General features: G+C 36.8%; 1 protein-coding gene and 1 long non-coding RNA gene across 6 annotated transcripts in view; one reads left to right on the top strand and one right to left on the bottom strand.

Moving 5' to 3' along the window:
- TMEM108 (transmembrane protein 108) overlaps positions 1-15396 on the top strand; it is a 366501-nt gene that overhangs the window by 224242 nt on the left and 126863 nt on the right. The window lies entirely within an intron of this gene.
- Positions 1-15396, bottom strand: part of LOC109491503 — a 96306-nt gene that overhangs the window by 41334 nt on the left and 39576 nt on the right. The gene's annotated exons all lie outside the window — the stretch shown is intronic.

Genomic DNA, 15396 nt, shown 5'->3' with positions numbered 1-15396 from the left:
AAGCAATGGCTCTGAATGATTCATTGGGTCAGATGGACTTGACAGATACATTCAGAACTTTTCATCCCAAAGCAACAGACTACACATTCTTTTCAAGTGCACATGAACATTGTCCAAGATAGATCACACAATGGGTCACAAAAAGGCCGTCAATAAATATAAAAGAATTGAGATCATACCATACACATTTTCAGATCACAATGCTATGAAGCTTAAAACCAACCACAGGAAAAAGTCTGGAAAACCTCCAAATGCATAGACATTAAAGAACATCCTACTAAAGAACAAATGGGTCAACCAGGCATTTAAAGAAGAAATTAAAAAATATATGGAAACAATTAAAAATGAAAACACTACACTCCAAACCCTTTGGGATGCAGCAAAGGCAGTCCTAAGAGGAAAATACATTGCAATCCAGGCCTATCTCTAGAAACAAGAAAAATCCAAAATACAAAACCTAACAGAATACCTAAAGGAACTAGAAGCAGAACAACAAACCCCAAGGCCAGCAGAAGAGAAATAATAAAGATTAGAGCAGAAATAATATAGAATCCAAAAAAACCCCCCAAAAAACAGTAGAACAGATCAATGAAACTAAGAGCTGTTTTTTTTTTAAAAATAAACATAATTGATAAACCTATAGCCAGAAAAGAGAGAGGACCCAAATAGATAAAATCATGAATGAAATTGCACTTATCACAACTAATCCCTCAGAAATACAATTATCAGAGAAAACTGTGAAAAATTATGTGTCAACAAACTGAACAACCTGGAAGAAATGGACAAATTCCTAGACACCCACACACTGCCAAAACTCAAATGGGAAGAAATAGAAAATTTGAACAGACCCATAACTAGTGAAGAAATTTAGTCAGCTATCAAAAATCTCCCAACAAGGAGGTTGTTGGGCCAGATGGCTTCCCAGGGGAATTCTACCGAACATTTAAAGCAGAGTTAATACCTATCTTTCTCAAGTTGTTTCAAAAAATAGAAATGGAAGGAAAGCTTCCTGACTCATTCTATGAAGCCAGCATTACCTTGATTCCCAAACCAGACAGAGACCCCACAGAAAAGGAGAATTACAGGCCAATATCCCTATGAACATGAATGCAAAAATTCTCAACAAGATACTAGCAAATTGGATTCAACAGCATTTAAAAGGATTAGTCACCACGATCAAGTGGGATTCATTCCTGGGCTGCAGGGCTGGTTCAATATTTGCAAATTAATCAATGTGATACATCACGTTAATAAATGATAAGAACCGTATTATCCTGTCAATAGTTGCAGAAAAAACATTTGACAAAATACAGCATCCTTTCTTAATAAGAACCTTAAAGAAAGTCTGGATAGAAGGAACATACCTAAACATCATAAAAGCTACATATGAAAAGCCCACAGCTAATATCATCCTCAGTGGGGAAAAACTGAGAGCTTTCCCCCTCAGATCAGAAACACAGCAGGGATGTCCACTCTCACCACTGTTGTTTAATGCAGTGTTGGAAGTCTTAGCAACAGCAGTCAGACAACAAAGCAAAATAAAAGGCATCAAAATTGACAAGTCAAATTTCACTTTTCACAGATGACATGATACTCTATATGGAAAGCCCAAATGACTCCACCAAAAAGCTTTTAGAACTGATACATGAATTCAGCAAAGTCACAGGGTACAAAATCAGTGTACAGAAATCGGTTAAATTTCTATACACCAATACTGAAGCAACAGAAAGAGAAATCAAGAAATCGATCCCATTTACCATTGCACTAAGAACCATAAAATACCTAGGAATAAACCTAACCAAAGATGTAAAAGATCTGTATGCTGAAAACTATACAAAATTTATAAAGGAAAGTAAAGAAGACACAAAGAAGTGGAAAAACATTCCATGCTCATGGATTGGGAGAATAAATATTGTTAAAATGCCAATATTACCCAAAGCAATCTACACATTCAATGCAATCCCAATCAAAATTGCACTGTCATTCTTCTCAAAGCTAGAACAATCCTAAATTTTGTATGGAACCACAAAAGACCCCAAATAGCCAAAGTAATGTTGAAAAAGAAAACCAAAGCAGGAGGCATCACAATCCCAGACTTCAGCCTCTAGTACAAGGCTGTAATCATTAAGACAGTATGGCACTGGCATAAAAACAGACACATAGGGGCGCCTGGGTGGCGCAGTCGGTTAAGCGTCCGACTTCAGCGAGGTCATGATCTCGCGGTCTGTGAGTTCAAGCCCCGCGTCAGGCTCTGGGCTGATGGCTCAGAGCCTGGAGCCTGTTTCCGATTCTGTGTCTCCCTCTCTCTCTGACCCTCCCCTGTTCATGCTCTGTCTCTCTCTGTCCCAAAAATAAATAAACGTTGAAAAAAAATTAAAAAAAAAAACAGACACATAGACCAATGGAATAGAATAGAGAACCCAGAATTGGATCCACAAATATGTGGCCAATTAATCTTTGACAAAGCAGGAAAGAATATCCAATGGAAAAAAAGACAGTCTCTTTAGCAAATGGTGCTGCGAGAACTGGATAGCAACATGGAGAAGAATGAAACTAGACCGCTTTCTTACACCATACACAAAAATAAACTCAAAATGGATGAAAGACCTCAATGTAATACAGGAAGCCATCAAAATCCTCGAGGAGAAATCAGTCAAAAACCTCTTTGACCTCGGCCGCATCAATTTCTAGCTCAACACGTCTCCAAAGGCAAGAGAATTAAAAGCAAAAATGAACCTCACTTGGGACCTCATCAAGATAAAAAGCTTCTGCACTGCAGAAGAAACCATCAGCAAAAGTAAAAGGCAACTGATGGAATGGGACAAGATATTTGCAAATGACATATTGGAAAAAGGGTTAGTACCCAAGATCTATAAAGAATTTACCAAACTCCACATCTGAAAAACAAATAATCCAATGAAGAAATGGGCAGAAGACATGAGTAGACACTTCTCCAAGGAAGACATCCAGATGGCCAACAGACACATGAAAATATGCTCAACGTCTCTCATCATCAGGGAAACACAAATCAAAACCACACTGAGATACCATGTCATACCAGACAGAGTGGCTAAAATGAACAACTCAGGAAACAACAGATGTGCAGATGTGGAGAAATGGGAACCCTCTTGCACTGTTGGTGGGAATGCAAACTGGTGTAGCCTCTCTGGAAAACATGTGTAGGTTCCTCAAAAAATTAAAAATAGAACTACCCTATGACCCAGGAATAGCACTGCTACGAATTTATCCAAAGGATACAGGAGTGCTGATTCATAGGGGCACATGTACCCCAATGTTTATAGCAGTGCTGTCAACAATAGCCAAATTATGGAAAGACCCTAAATGTCCATCAACTGAATGGATGAATGGATAAAGACGATGTGGTTTATATATACAATGGAATACTACTTGCCAATGAGAAAGAATGAAATCATGCCATTTGTAGCAACATGGATGGAACTGGAGGGTATTATGCTAAGGGAAATAAGTCAGTCAGAGAAGGACAGATATCATATGTTTTCACTCATATGTGGAACTTGAGAAACTTAACAGAAGACCATGGGGGAAGGGAAGGGAAAAAAATAGATACAAACAGAGAGGGAGGGAGACAAACCATAAGAGACTCTTAAATACACAGAACAAACTGAGGGTTGATGGGGAGATGGGGAGAGGGAAAATGGGTGATAGGCATTGAGGAGGACACTTGTTGGGATGAGCACTGGGTGTTGTATGTAAGCGATCAATCACAGGAATCTACCTCCAAAACCAGGAGCACACTGTACACACTGTATGTTAACCAATTTGACAATAAATTACGTTAAATCAATAAATCAATACATCAATAAAAATGAGTAAAATTTAAAAAGAAAGGTGATAATACTTAAGGTCACACAGGTAGAATGTGGCACAGAAAGACATCATCTTTTTCTTATGTATCATGGGGATATAATCCATAATACTTTTGAGTATAAGTTATATTGTAGTTATTTTGTTCTTCCATATGCTAAATTGAATCAAGTCTAGCATCATACTCTTTGAGCTTCATTTCTCTTATATATTATCTAAGAAATTTAGGAGGTAATTATAGTTCAAAAGCCAAGTCCTCCAGATGCTCTCTCCCAAGTGAGGAAGAGCCCTGGCAGCAGTTTGTCTGTTGGTGCATTGGTACTGTTTGGTGTTGCTGTGGTTCCTCTAACTTCTTGCTGACCTACAACACCACTGCTGATCCTATTGCATCTCTTATGTGATTGGCTCTACTGTTCCATTCCTCAGGAAAGTCTTTCTGGCTCGAGTTCTAGCTGCCTTGCAGGCTCATCTTTGTTTTTTGTCTTGTCTTTGTTGTTTTCTTTTTGTCTTTTTTTTTTATAATTGAGATATAGTTAATCTATAGCATTATATTAGTTTCAGTTGTATAACATAATGAATCAATATTTGTATACAGTATGAAATAATCACAATAGTTACCATGCATTACCATAATTACAATAAATTTTTTTCTTGTGATGAGAACTTCTAAGATTTACTCTCTTAGCAGTTTTTAAATATGCAGTACATTATTAGTAACTATAGTCACCATGCTGTACATTATATCTCCATGACTTAGTTATTTTATAAGCTTTTACCTTTTAATTGCCTTTACCCATTTTGCTTACCCTCCACTCCTGCTCCTCTCTGGCAACCATCATTCTGTTCTCTATATCTATGGGCTTGGTTTTTGTTTCGTTTATTTATTTATTTTTTTAGATTCCACATGTAAGAGATATCCTACAGTATTTGTCTTTCTCTGACTTACTTCGCTTAGCATAAGTATGCCCTCAAGGGCCATTCATTTATAAATGGCAAGATTCCATTATAAATGGCAAGATTCCATTAATTTTTATGGCTGATTAGTGTTCGTGTGTGTGTGTGTGTGTGTGTGTGTGTGTGTGTGTGTGTATCTTAACCCTCTTATTCATTGATGGACACTTAGGTTGTTTCCATATCTTGGCTATTGTAAATAATGCTACAGTGAATATGAGGCTGCATATATCTTTTCAAATTAGTGTTTTCATTTTATTTGAATAAACACCTAGAAGTGGAATTGCTGGATCATATGGTGGTTCTATTTTTAATTTTTTAAGGAGCCCCTGATGTATTCCATAATAGCACCAATTAACATTGCCACTAGCAGTACACAGAGTTCCCTGTTCTCCACATCCTTGCCAACATTTGTTATTTCTTGTCTTTTTGACAATAGCCAGTCTGACAGGTGTGAGGTTATCTCTCATATTGTTTTGATTTGCATTTCCTCCGTGATTAGTGATGTTGAATATTTTTCATGTGCTTGTTGACCATCTGTATATCTTCTTTGGAAAAAATGTCTATTCCAATCTGCCTATTTTTTAATCAGATTGTTTTTTTGCTGTTGTGTGAGCTCTTTATATATTTTGGATGTTAACTTCTTATCGAATACATGGTTTGCAGTTATTTTCTCCATTCAGTACATTGTATTTTCATTTTGTTGATGATTTTCTTTGCTGTACAGAGACTTTTTTGTTTGGTGTAGTCCCACTTGTTTATTTTTGCTTTTAGAGTCAGATCCAAAATATCATTGCAAAGACCACTGTCAGGGAGCTTGCCACCTATGTTTCCTTCTAGGAGTTTTATGGTTTTGTGCCTTACATTCAAGTCTTTAAATCATTTTGAGTTAATTTTTGTGTATGGTATAGGGCAGTAGGCTAGCTTCATTGTTTTATATGTGGCTGTCCAGTTTTTCCAACACCATCTATTAAAAACAGTGTCATTTCCCCACTGTATATTCTTGGTTGCTTAACCATATGTATGTGGGTTTACTTCTCGGCTCCCTATTCTGTTCCATTAATCTATATATCTGTTTTTATGCCATTGCCATGTATTTTGGTTACTATAGCTTTGTGATACAGTTTGAAATCAGGAAGCATGATGCCTTCGATTTTGTTCTTTCTCAAGATTTCTTGAGGTATTTTGCGGTTCCATACAAATTTTAGGATTATTTTCTATTTCTATGAAAAATGCCTTTGGAATGTTGATAAGGAATGTTTTGAATCTGTAGACTGCTTTGGGAAGTATGGACATTTTAACAATGTTCTTGCAATCCTTGGGCATGGAATATCTTTCCATTTATTTGTGTATTATTCTATTTCTTTTACCTCCTTGGTTAAATTTATTCCTAGATATTTTATTCTTCTTGATGCATTTCTAATTATGATTGTTTTCTTAATTTCTCTCTTTGATAGTTCATTGTTAGTGTATAGAAACAGAGCAGATTTTTATATTGATTTTTGTATCCTGCAACTTTACTGAATTCATTTATTCTAACAGTTTTTTGGTGGAGTCTCTAGGATTTTCTACACATAAAATCATCTTATCTACAGATAGTGACAGTTGTACTTTTTTTAAATAATAGGATGACTTTTGGGGCATCTGGGGGGCTAAGTCATTTAAGTGTCCAAGTCTTGATTTCAGGTCAGGTCATGATCTCACGGTGGTGAGATGAAGCCCTGCATCAGGCTCTGTTGGGCTTGGAGCCTGCTTAAGATATTCTCTCTCCCTCTCCTCTGCCCCTCCCCTGCTCATACTCTCTCCAAAAAAAATAAAAAATAAAATAAATAAAAAAACCTTTTATTTCTTTCTCCTGCCTACTAGCTTTGGCTGAGACTTCCAATACTGTACTGAATAAAAGTTGTGAAAATGGGTATCCTTGTTTTCCTAATCTTTCACCGTTGTGTATGATGTTAGCTGTGGGCTTATTTTATGTGATCTTTGTTAGGTTGAGTACAATTCCATCTGTATCCACTTTGTAGAGAGTTGTTATCATAAATGGATGCTGAGTTTTGTCAAATGCTTTTTCTGCTATTGAGATCATATGATTTTTAGCTTTCCTTTTGTTAACATAGTATATTATGTCAATTTGTGGACGTTGAGCGATCCTTGCATCCCTGGAGTAAATCTCACTTGATCATGGTGTGTGATCTTTTAAATGTATTGTTGAATTTAGTTTGCTAATATTTTGTTGAGGGTTTTTGCAAATATATATGTTTAAGCTTCAAAAATTATGGTTTTAGGGGTGTCTATAGAGTAACATCCCATAACCTAGAAATGTAGCACTCTGACTGAGTTCTACATAGGACTATGCTAGATGATAGACTTATAATGTATTGTATTCTCAGTATTAGCAAGTCTACATGTGCACTTAGACAGCCTCAATAGTTGATCAACAGAATTTTCTAGGATATGTACAAATCATCAAATGCCAAACAATTGGGATTTTTCAGATCCAGTGCTTTCGGGGAATTTTACTCTATTACAGAAATTGTACGGAATAACAAATATAATAATTTAAAACATTGTTATTATCTCTAACTGAAGGGGTGGGAGAGGCTTTTTAAAATCCTCAATTCTAAAAATAAACAAATAAAATCCTCAATTCTGTCAACTCTAATTTTGACGTCTCCTGTTTTTCTTCCTCTTACTCTCTCATATCTCAAAGCAGAATTTTTTGACATTGAGCCACTTGCCTAAAATCATGTAATCACTGAAGGAAGAATCCCGTGGATTTTGTTTGTTTGTGTTACTTCATTTGAAGTCTAGTCTTTGATTTATATAGTCTTGCTATCATGTCTGGTAGTTTGGTAAGCTTCCCTAGGACTTCATTCAGTCTTTAGCCAGCCATTCTGTAACCCCAACAGGCGCTGAATGAGATTAATAGACAAAAATATGCACTAAGTTTATTCATTCAACAAATATTTGAATGCCAGTCATTGTGTTAGATCCTGTGTTAAGATCCCTTAAAAAACAAAATTTTAATCCCAGAGAAAGATAGTTAAAAGTTATTCTTTTCCAAAGCAAATTTTCATGGACATTCATTAAACACTATGTGATCAGGATCCATGCTTCTTCTATCTTAAGATCCCACTATCTTCAGTGCTAGCCTACACGATCATCACAGAAGGGGGGAAATATTGCATACATATCCTTCTTTGTCTAGAAGTAATACACATGAATTTCTGCTTCCATCCCAATAGCTAGATCTAGTCATATGGCCACATTTGGATTCAAGGGGACTGGCGATAGTCTGTGGCCGTGCAGATACTGCCCAGCAACAAATCTACACTATGGGAGGGAAACAAATCTTGGATAGTGAACTAGTCATCTCTATGTTCTTGGCTCTAAGCTTAAACCTCTAGGTGGAAGGATAACTAATAAAACCAGACAGACTTTAAAGCTGTCAGTTCTTCTGACAGCCTATATTATAGAGTAAAATAAAGGCAACAGGAATGGTTCTTAGAAATAACTAGTTGTAACCACTGTTGCTGTGAATTCTTCCAGCATTATTTCACAAATTTTCTATTACAGAGTTCTGTTATTGTCACTATCATCATCACCCCATCTGTTGATGTGAGTGCCCTTGAGATAAATGAGTGACTGACCGAAACCACATTAATTTCAAGCTTTGATAGGCTCATGGGACTAACTATTCCTGTTTACAGGTTTAAAAGGATGAAAGGCAAGTAAAACAGGATTCATTTCAACTCCCTGCTGTGGTAGTATTAAAAGAGCTGTAAAGGTCTAGATATGTGAGATGAATGAAAACAGGACTGTCATCTAAGGTTATCCAGATTGTGAATTGAAGATAGTACAGAAGCCATTTACGTTGTAGACTGTGTTAATGGTGTCCTCCTGGAGTTATGTAGCTATTCTGTGGAGGACCTGAATAAAAATTTTAGCAGTGGAATCATTAGGAAAATAATGTTTTAAACATAGTTTATGATGCTGTAATTGTAAATTCACATGGAGACCCAGCAGATAACTTTCCTTTTAGATTTTTTTGATATGTTTTGATCAGTTTTTCTTGGTACAGTATGTCAGGAAGTCTTGCTCCATAAGCAAGTATTTCATGTTCCTATGAGTAAATGGAAAGTAAAATCAAGAGGAAGAGAGTTGAGAGTATAATGAATGGTAGAGAAACAGAAAACGGAAGGGTCAAGAAGCTATGACATTTTTAGAACTAAATGAGTAGATAAAATGGGAGGCTTGGGTTAGGATGGCTCTCATTATTGTGTATAGCATCCCAAAGAAACATAGAATGTAGAGCAACCTATTGCAGGAGTTCCTGTTTTACCCAAGAAATATCCCATAAAACAACAAAAGTAGTTAGGAATCAGAAAAGCTAGATTCTAATACTGGCTGCTAACTTGCTATCAATTATTTCACCTATCTGAGCTTCAGTTTACCCATTTCTGAGGACTCTCAGTTTATCCACGTATAAAAAGAACATTAAAATAAAAAATGGTCTATAAACTTATTCCTGCTCTTAACATTCTACAATTAAGAATGGATGGGGGCGCCTGGGTGGCTCAGTCAGTTAAGCGGCTGACTTCAGCTCAGGTCACAATTTCATGGTTCATGAGTTTGAGCCCTGTATTGGGCTCTGTACTGACAGCTCAGAGCCTAGAGCCTTCTTTGGATTCTGTGTCTCCTTCTCTCTCTGCCCCTCCTCCAATCATGCTCTGTCTCTCAAAAATAAATTAAAAAAAAAAAAAGAAGAATGGATGGATGGATGTTGGGGCATCTGGGTAGTTCAGTTGGTTAAGCGTCCTACTTTTGGTTTCTGCTCAGGTCATCATCTTGTGGTTGGTAAGATTGAGCTCCACTTTGGGCTATGTGCTGAAAATGTAGAGCCTGCTTGGGATTCTCTGTCTCCCTGTCTCTCTCTGACTCTCCCTGTGCTCACTCGCTCTCTCAAAATAAATAAACATTAGAAAAGGGGGGGGTGGATGTTTTTACCCTAAAAGAAACAAAAAGGTCCTGAGTGTCATTGAATCTGCACATTGGAGTCAGATAGCCTGGGAAAAGCTCATCAAGGAAGAAACATAAATGCAGGCACAAGATGGTCTTTTCAGTTACTCCATCCTAGGTGTCACTGCTTATAAAAATGTATTAAACTCTTTAGGTATGATCAGATTAATACAGAAAATTGAAAGGTATACCACCCTTCTGATAGATTTTTTAAATTCTAAATCTGTACAAAGATTTATTTTGCCAGTGTTTAATTTCACTTGGTTTCTTTATTTACCAAGCTCTCCTTGGTTGGTTGATAATCATCTTCAAAAATGTGTTCCATATACTGGAAATTTACTAAGAGAACTTAAGTGTTCTCACCACAAAAAAAAAAAAAAAAAGGTAAATATGTGGTGATGACTAGGTTAATTAGCTTGATTGTGGTAATCATTTTACAATATATACCTATATTAAAATACCATGTATACTTTAAACATATACAATTTTTGTCAATTATACCTCAGCAAAGCTAGAGAGGAGGGGGCAAAAAATACATATATGTGTGTTCTGAATCTCTCCTGTGCCCTGCTGTAGTCATTATGTGCATTAACAAAAAGGAAAAAGATGGGGCACCTGTGGCTCAGTCAGTCAAGCATCTGACTCCTGGTTTCAGCTCCAAGTCATGATCTCATGGTTCATGAGTTCAAGCCCCCCATCAGGCTCTGTGCTGACAGTGCAGAGCCTGCTTGGGGTTCTCTCTCTCTCTCCTCTCTCTCTCTGCCCCTCCCACTCGCTCACTCATGCACGCTCTCTCTCTCTAAATAAATAAATAACTTTAAATTTTTTATTTAAAAAAATAAAAAGATAATAGGCCTGATCTCACAGAGATTCTGGGTAATTCCAATACCCAGGAATTGGAGGTACCTACTGGGAGGTAGCTAGTTGGCAAGATAGTTTTAAAAACTAAATTGTAAACCTGGCTTCAGCATGCCAGAGGGTCCTAAACATCTCATGTGAAGGCACATGAGTCATATTCCTAGTAAAGAACATATAAAAGATATTCATTAAATATTTGTAGGTTGGATGAATGTGCCTAGAAAAAATCCTCCTGCAACAAAGGCAGCCAATGAACTGCCTGTAAAGGTAGCCATTAGTCACTGTTGTGGGTATTAGTGGGAAGAATTGTAATAACACTAGCCCCCTTTAGAATTTCTAACCGTATCCCTGCTCTCTTGCAGTTTGGATTTTGAATCCATATTATATATGTAGTATGAGTAACTACAAGAGGAGATATAAATAAAAATATTTCTGTTAGGTAGCAAACACCCTCTAGGGGCCAGCCAAAAATGGAAATTCACTTGGTAGGAAAGCTCCTCAACCAAGGCGGCTCTGGATACCTAGACATTAACTTCAGCCAAACATGAGATTCTAATAAAAAATTACCAAATGCATAAGGAAACGAACTATGATAACAAGAGTCGGCAAGAGAAGAGAAAGGAAAAAGAAGAGGGAAAGGGATTGATTTTAGATTGCCAAGAACTTTAGATACTGGAATTAGCAGATACTGAGTATGAGCTATGGTTTTTTCATTATCTATCAATGTTTAATAAATTACCCCAGAATTTAGTGACATGAAACCACCAGTTGTGCTCATGGAGTCTGTGGGTCAGGAACTCTGGGTTTGGGTAATGATTTTATTTGTTCCATGTTGCATGGGTCCACAGCTGGATGGGTTGTAGGCTTTAGTGACTCAACATCTAGCTACTGTAATACTCTGAAGCTTTGTTCACTCATATTTCTGGTGGTTCATGCTGGCTGTGATTGAGCCCTTAGTTGAACTTATCAGCAAGAACATCCAAATGTAGCCTCTCAATGTGGCCTGGGCTCCTCACAGCATTATGGATGGTTCTTAGGGAATCTGCAGAAAGGCTTAGGCAGAAACTGTATCACCTTTTCTAACCTAGCCTCAGCATCATGCAGGATGACTCCCACTGCCTTCTATTTGAAAGGAAATCAATAGCAAAGCCTTGGAAGAAAGAAAAAGAGATTTCACCTCTTGGTAAGGGTTGTCAAGGTTCTGAGAGGGAATTTGAAACTAGAAATATTGTTGTAGCCATCTTAGAAAAAGACAGTCTTTTACAATAGGTAAGAATTTTGATTAAATAAAAGAAATGGGGGAGAAGAATCTTGAGATAATAGACTGTTAAAATTAACCAGTTAGCAATCCCTATCAAAATAACACCAGCATTCTTCACGGAGCTAGAACAAATATCCTAAAATTTTTATGGGATCAGATAGGACCCCAAATAGCCAAGGCAAACTTGAAAACCAAAGCTGGAGGCATCACAATCCCAGACTTCAAGCTGTATTACAAACCTTTAATCATCAAGACATTATGGTACTGGCAGAAAAACAGATCAATGGAACAGAATAGAGAACCCAGAAATGGACCCCCAAACTTGGCCAACCTTTGACAAAGCAGGAAAGAATATACAATGGAATAAAGGCAGTCTCTTCAGCAAATGGTGCTGGGAAAACTGGACAGCGACATGCAGAAAAACTCAAAATGGATGAGAGACCTAAACATAAGACAGGAAGCCATCAAAAGCCTTGAGGAGAAAGCAGGCAAAACTTCTTTGACCTCAACCACAGCAACTTCTTACTCAACACATCTCCAGAGGTGAGGGAAACAAAAGCAAAAATGAACTATTGGGACCTCATCAAAATAAAAAGCTTCTGCACAGCAAAAGAAACAGTCATCAAAACTAAAAGGCAACTGACAGAATGGGAGAAGATATTTGCAAATGACAAATCAAATAAAGGGTTAGTACCCAAAATCTGTAAAGAACTTATCAAACTCAACACCCAGAAAACAAATAATCCAGTGAAGAAATGGGCAAAAGAATGAATAGACACTGTCCAAAGAAGACATCCAACTGACACATGACAGATGGCCAACTGACACATGAAAAAATGCTCAACTTCACTCATCCTCAGGGAAACACAAATCAAAACCACCTCATACCAGTCAGAATGGCTAAAATGAATGACTCAGGCAACAACAGATGTTGGCGAGGATGTGGAGAAAGAGGATCTCTTTTGCACTGCTGGTGGGAATGCAAACTGGTGCAGCCACTCTGGAAAACAGTATGGAGGTTCCTTAAAAAGTTAAAAATGGAACTACCCTATGACCCAGCAATTGCACTACTAGGTTATTTATCCAAGGGATACAGGTGTGTTGTTTCAAAGCTGCACATGCACCCCAATGTTTATAGCAGTGCTATCAATAATAACCGAAGTATGGGAAGAGCCCAATGTCAATCGACAGATGAATGGATAAAGAAGATGTGGTATATATATACAATGGAGTATTACTTGGCAATCAAAAAGAATGAAATCTTGCCATTTGTAACTATGTGGATGGAACTGGAGGGTACTATGCTAAGCGAAATTAGAGAAAGACAAATATCATATGACTTCACTCATATGAGGAATTTAAGATACACAATAGATGAACATAAGGGAAGGGAAGCAAAAATAATCTAAAAACAGGGAGAGGGACAAAACATAAGGGACTCTCAGATATAGAGAACAGGCAGAGGGTTGCTGGAGGGGTTGTGGGTAGGGGGATGGACTAAATGGGTAAGGGGCACTAAGGAATCTACTCCTGAAATCACGGTTGCACTATATGCTAACTTGGATGTAAGTTTAAAAATAATAGTGATAATAATAATAATAATAAAATAATCAACCAGTTAAATTAAAAAAAAAAACTAACTAGATCTTAAAGAACTAAAAAGATGTCATTATTAGAATTTGAAACTCAGGGGTGCCTGGGTGGATCCATTGATTAAACATCCAACTCTCTTGATTTCAGCTCAATTCATGATATCATGGTTCGTGGGATTGAGCCCTGCATCAGTGCAGAGCCTGCACAGGATTCTCTTTCTCCCTCTCTGTCTACCCTTCCCCACTTGCACGCTCTCTCTCTCTAATAAATAAAGATTTAAAAAAAAAAATTGAAACTCAGTGGATGGATTAAATAGCAGATTAAATATCTTTAAGGAATAATGTACTGGAGCACAAAGTTTAATAAATTACCTGGCATGTATTATGGAGAAATAGAAGGTTAAGAAATGCAAGTGATTGATATAATACAAGATAATATGAGAAGACCTAATGTAGATACATTCAGGGGTTCAAGAAGAAGAGAATAGAGAAAATAAGGGCGAAGTATTTGAAATGTAACAATTAAGAATATTTGCTAGAATGTATGAAAGATATGAATACTCAGATTTTGACAATGCTGTGAGTCTCAAGAAAAAATAAAAAGAACTCCGTACCTGTATAAATAAACGATGAAATTACAGATAAAAGATGGCCTTAAAAGCAGCCAGTAGAAAAAGTTACTTAGAAAGGAATAACATTTAAACTGGCCGTTGACTGCTCAGCCACTATAGCGTCCTGATGACCATGAAATAGTATCTTTAAAATGTGGATAGTTGATACTGTCAACTTAGAATTAAGGATCTAATGAAACGGTCTTTATAGCATGAGAGCAAAATAATGTTCAGATGTTTTGCTTTTTTTTTTTAAATAGAACATTTCACAGATGGACCCTTATTTATAGAACTTCTGAAAGATGTGCTTCAGGAAGAAGAAAATTCTTCTTAGAAGGAAAGTCATAAAAGAAATTAATAATTTCCTATATTAAACAATATAATGTCTAATTGTAGGGTTATAGAAAAATAAAACTAAAGAAATATGCTGTCCAATAGTAGCATGTAGGTTGGGGGGCATTGAACAGAGTCAAAGTCTTCTAAATTCTTATGGTGTTTGAGAAGATGGAAAATACATTCTCAAGTAGTCATGACAAAATTTTAATGGAACTGCTAAAAAAATGGAGATAAATTCCAAACAAGTAGAGCAAAAAATCTATTGGAATGAAAAAAAATACATTCCAAAAGAAAGCAATAAAGGGGGGAAATGGGCATAAAATTAGGTAAATAGGACAAGGTAGAAGTAAATCCAGATGTCAGTGAGCACAGTAAATATTGGTGGAATAAACTAACCAATTAAGTGCTTCACACTCACTTAAGAAATTACTATATGCCTAATGTAAAAGTTGGAAAAGGGTAATATGAGCAGGGAAACTTATGGGTCATTCTTGCCAACAAAAATAATTGTAGTCATGGCTTAGTAGGAGGGATCATGGCAATCATCAAACCTGCAAAGGACACAATGCCTACACCCATCACCCCTGATTTCAGAATGTCTGCAGGGGCACATTGTACTGCCCTCTGGTTCATTTCTTGGGTAGAAGTTGGCAGGAAGTCTTTATTGGTATCATCCCATTTGAGGCTATCTGTTAATATTCATGACCTGAGGCCGTTACACAGCACCTGTGTTATACAACAGCACCTTTTTTATGACCTAAGATGTCACTGTCTCATGAGTAATGAGGTGCTATGGGAGTTATTGAAGGATTAGCTATAGATTCTTTAACCAATCCACAGTTTGCAGGAGATGAGCCACCATCATAAAGAATTTATCAAAATGATTCATCTCTGTTGCTGTGGACAGATTACATTCTCATTC

Source organism: Felis catus, chromosome C2, assembly GCF_018350175.1.
Source record: "Felis catus isolate Fca126 chromosome C2, F.catus_Fca126_mat1.0, whole genome shotgun sequence".
NCBI lineage: Eukaryota > Metazoa > Chordata > Mammalia > Carnivora > Felidae > Felis > Felis catus.
Note: the sequence above shows the minus strand (reverse complement) of the source record. Positions and strands in the feature narration are given on the sequence as shown.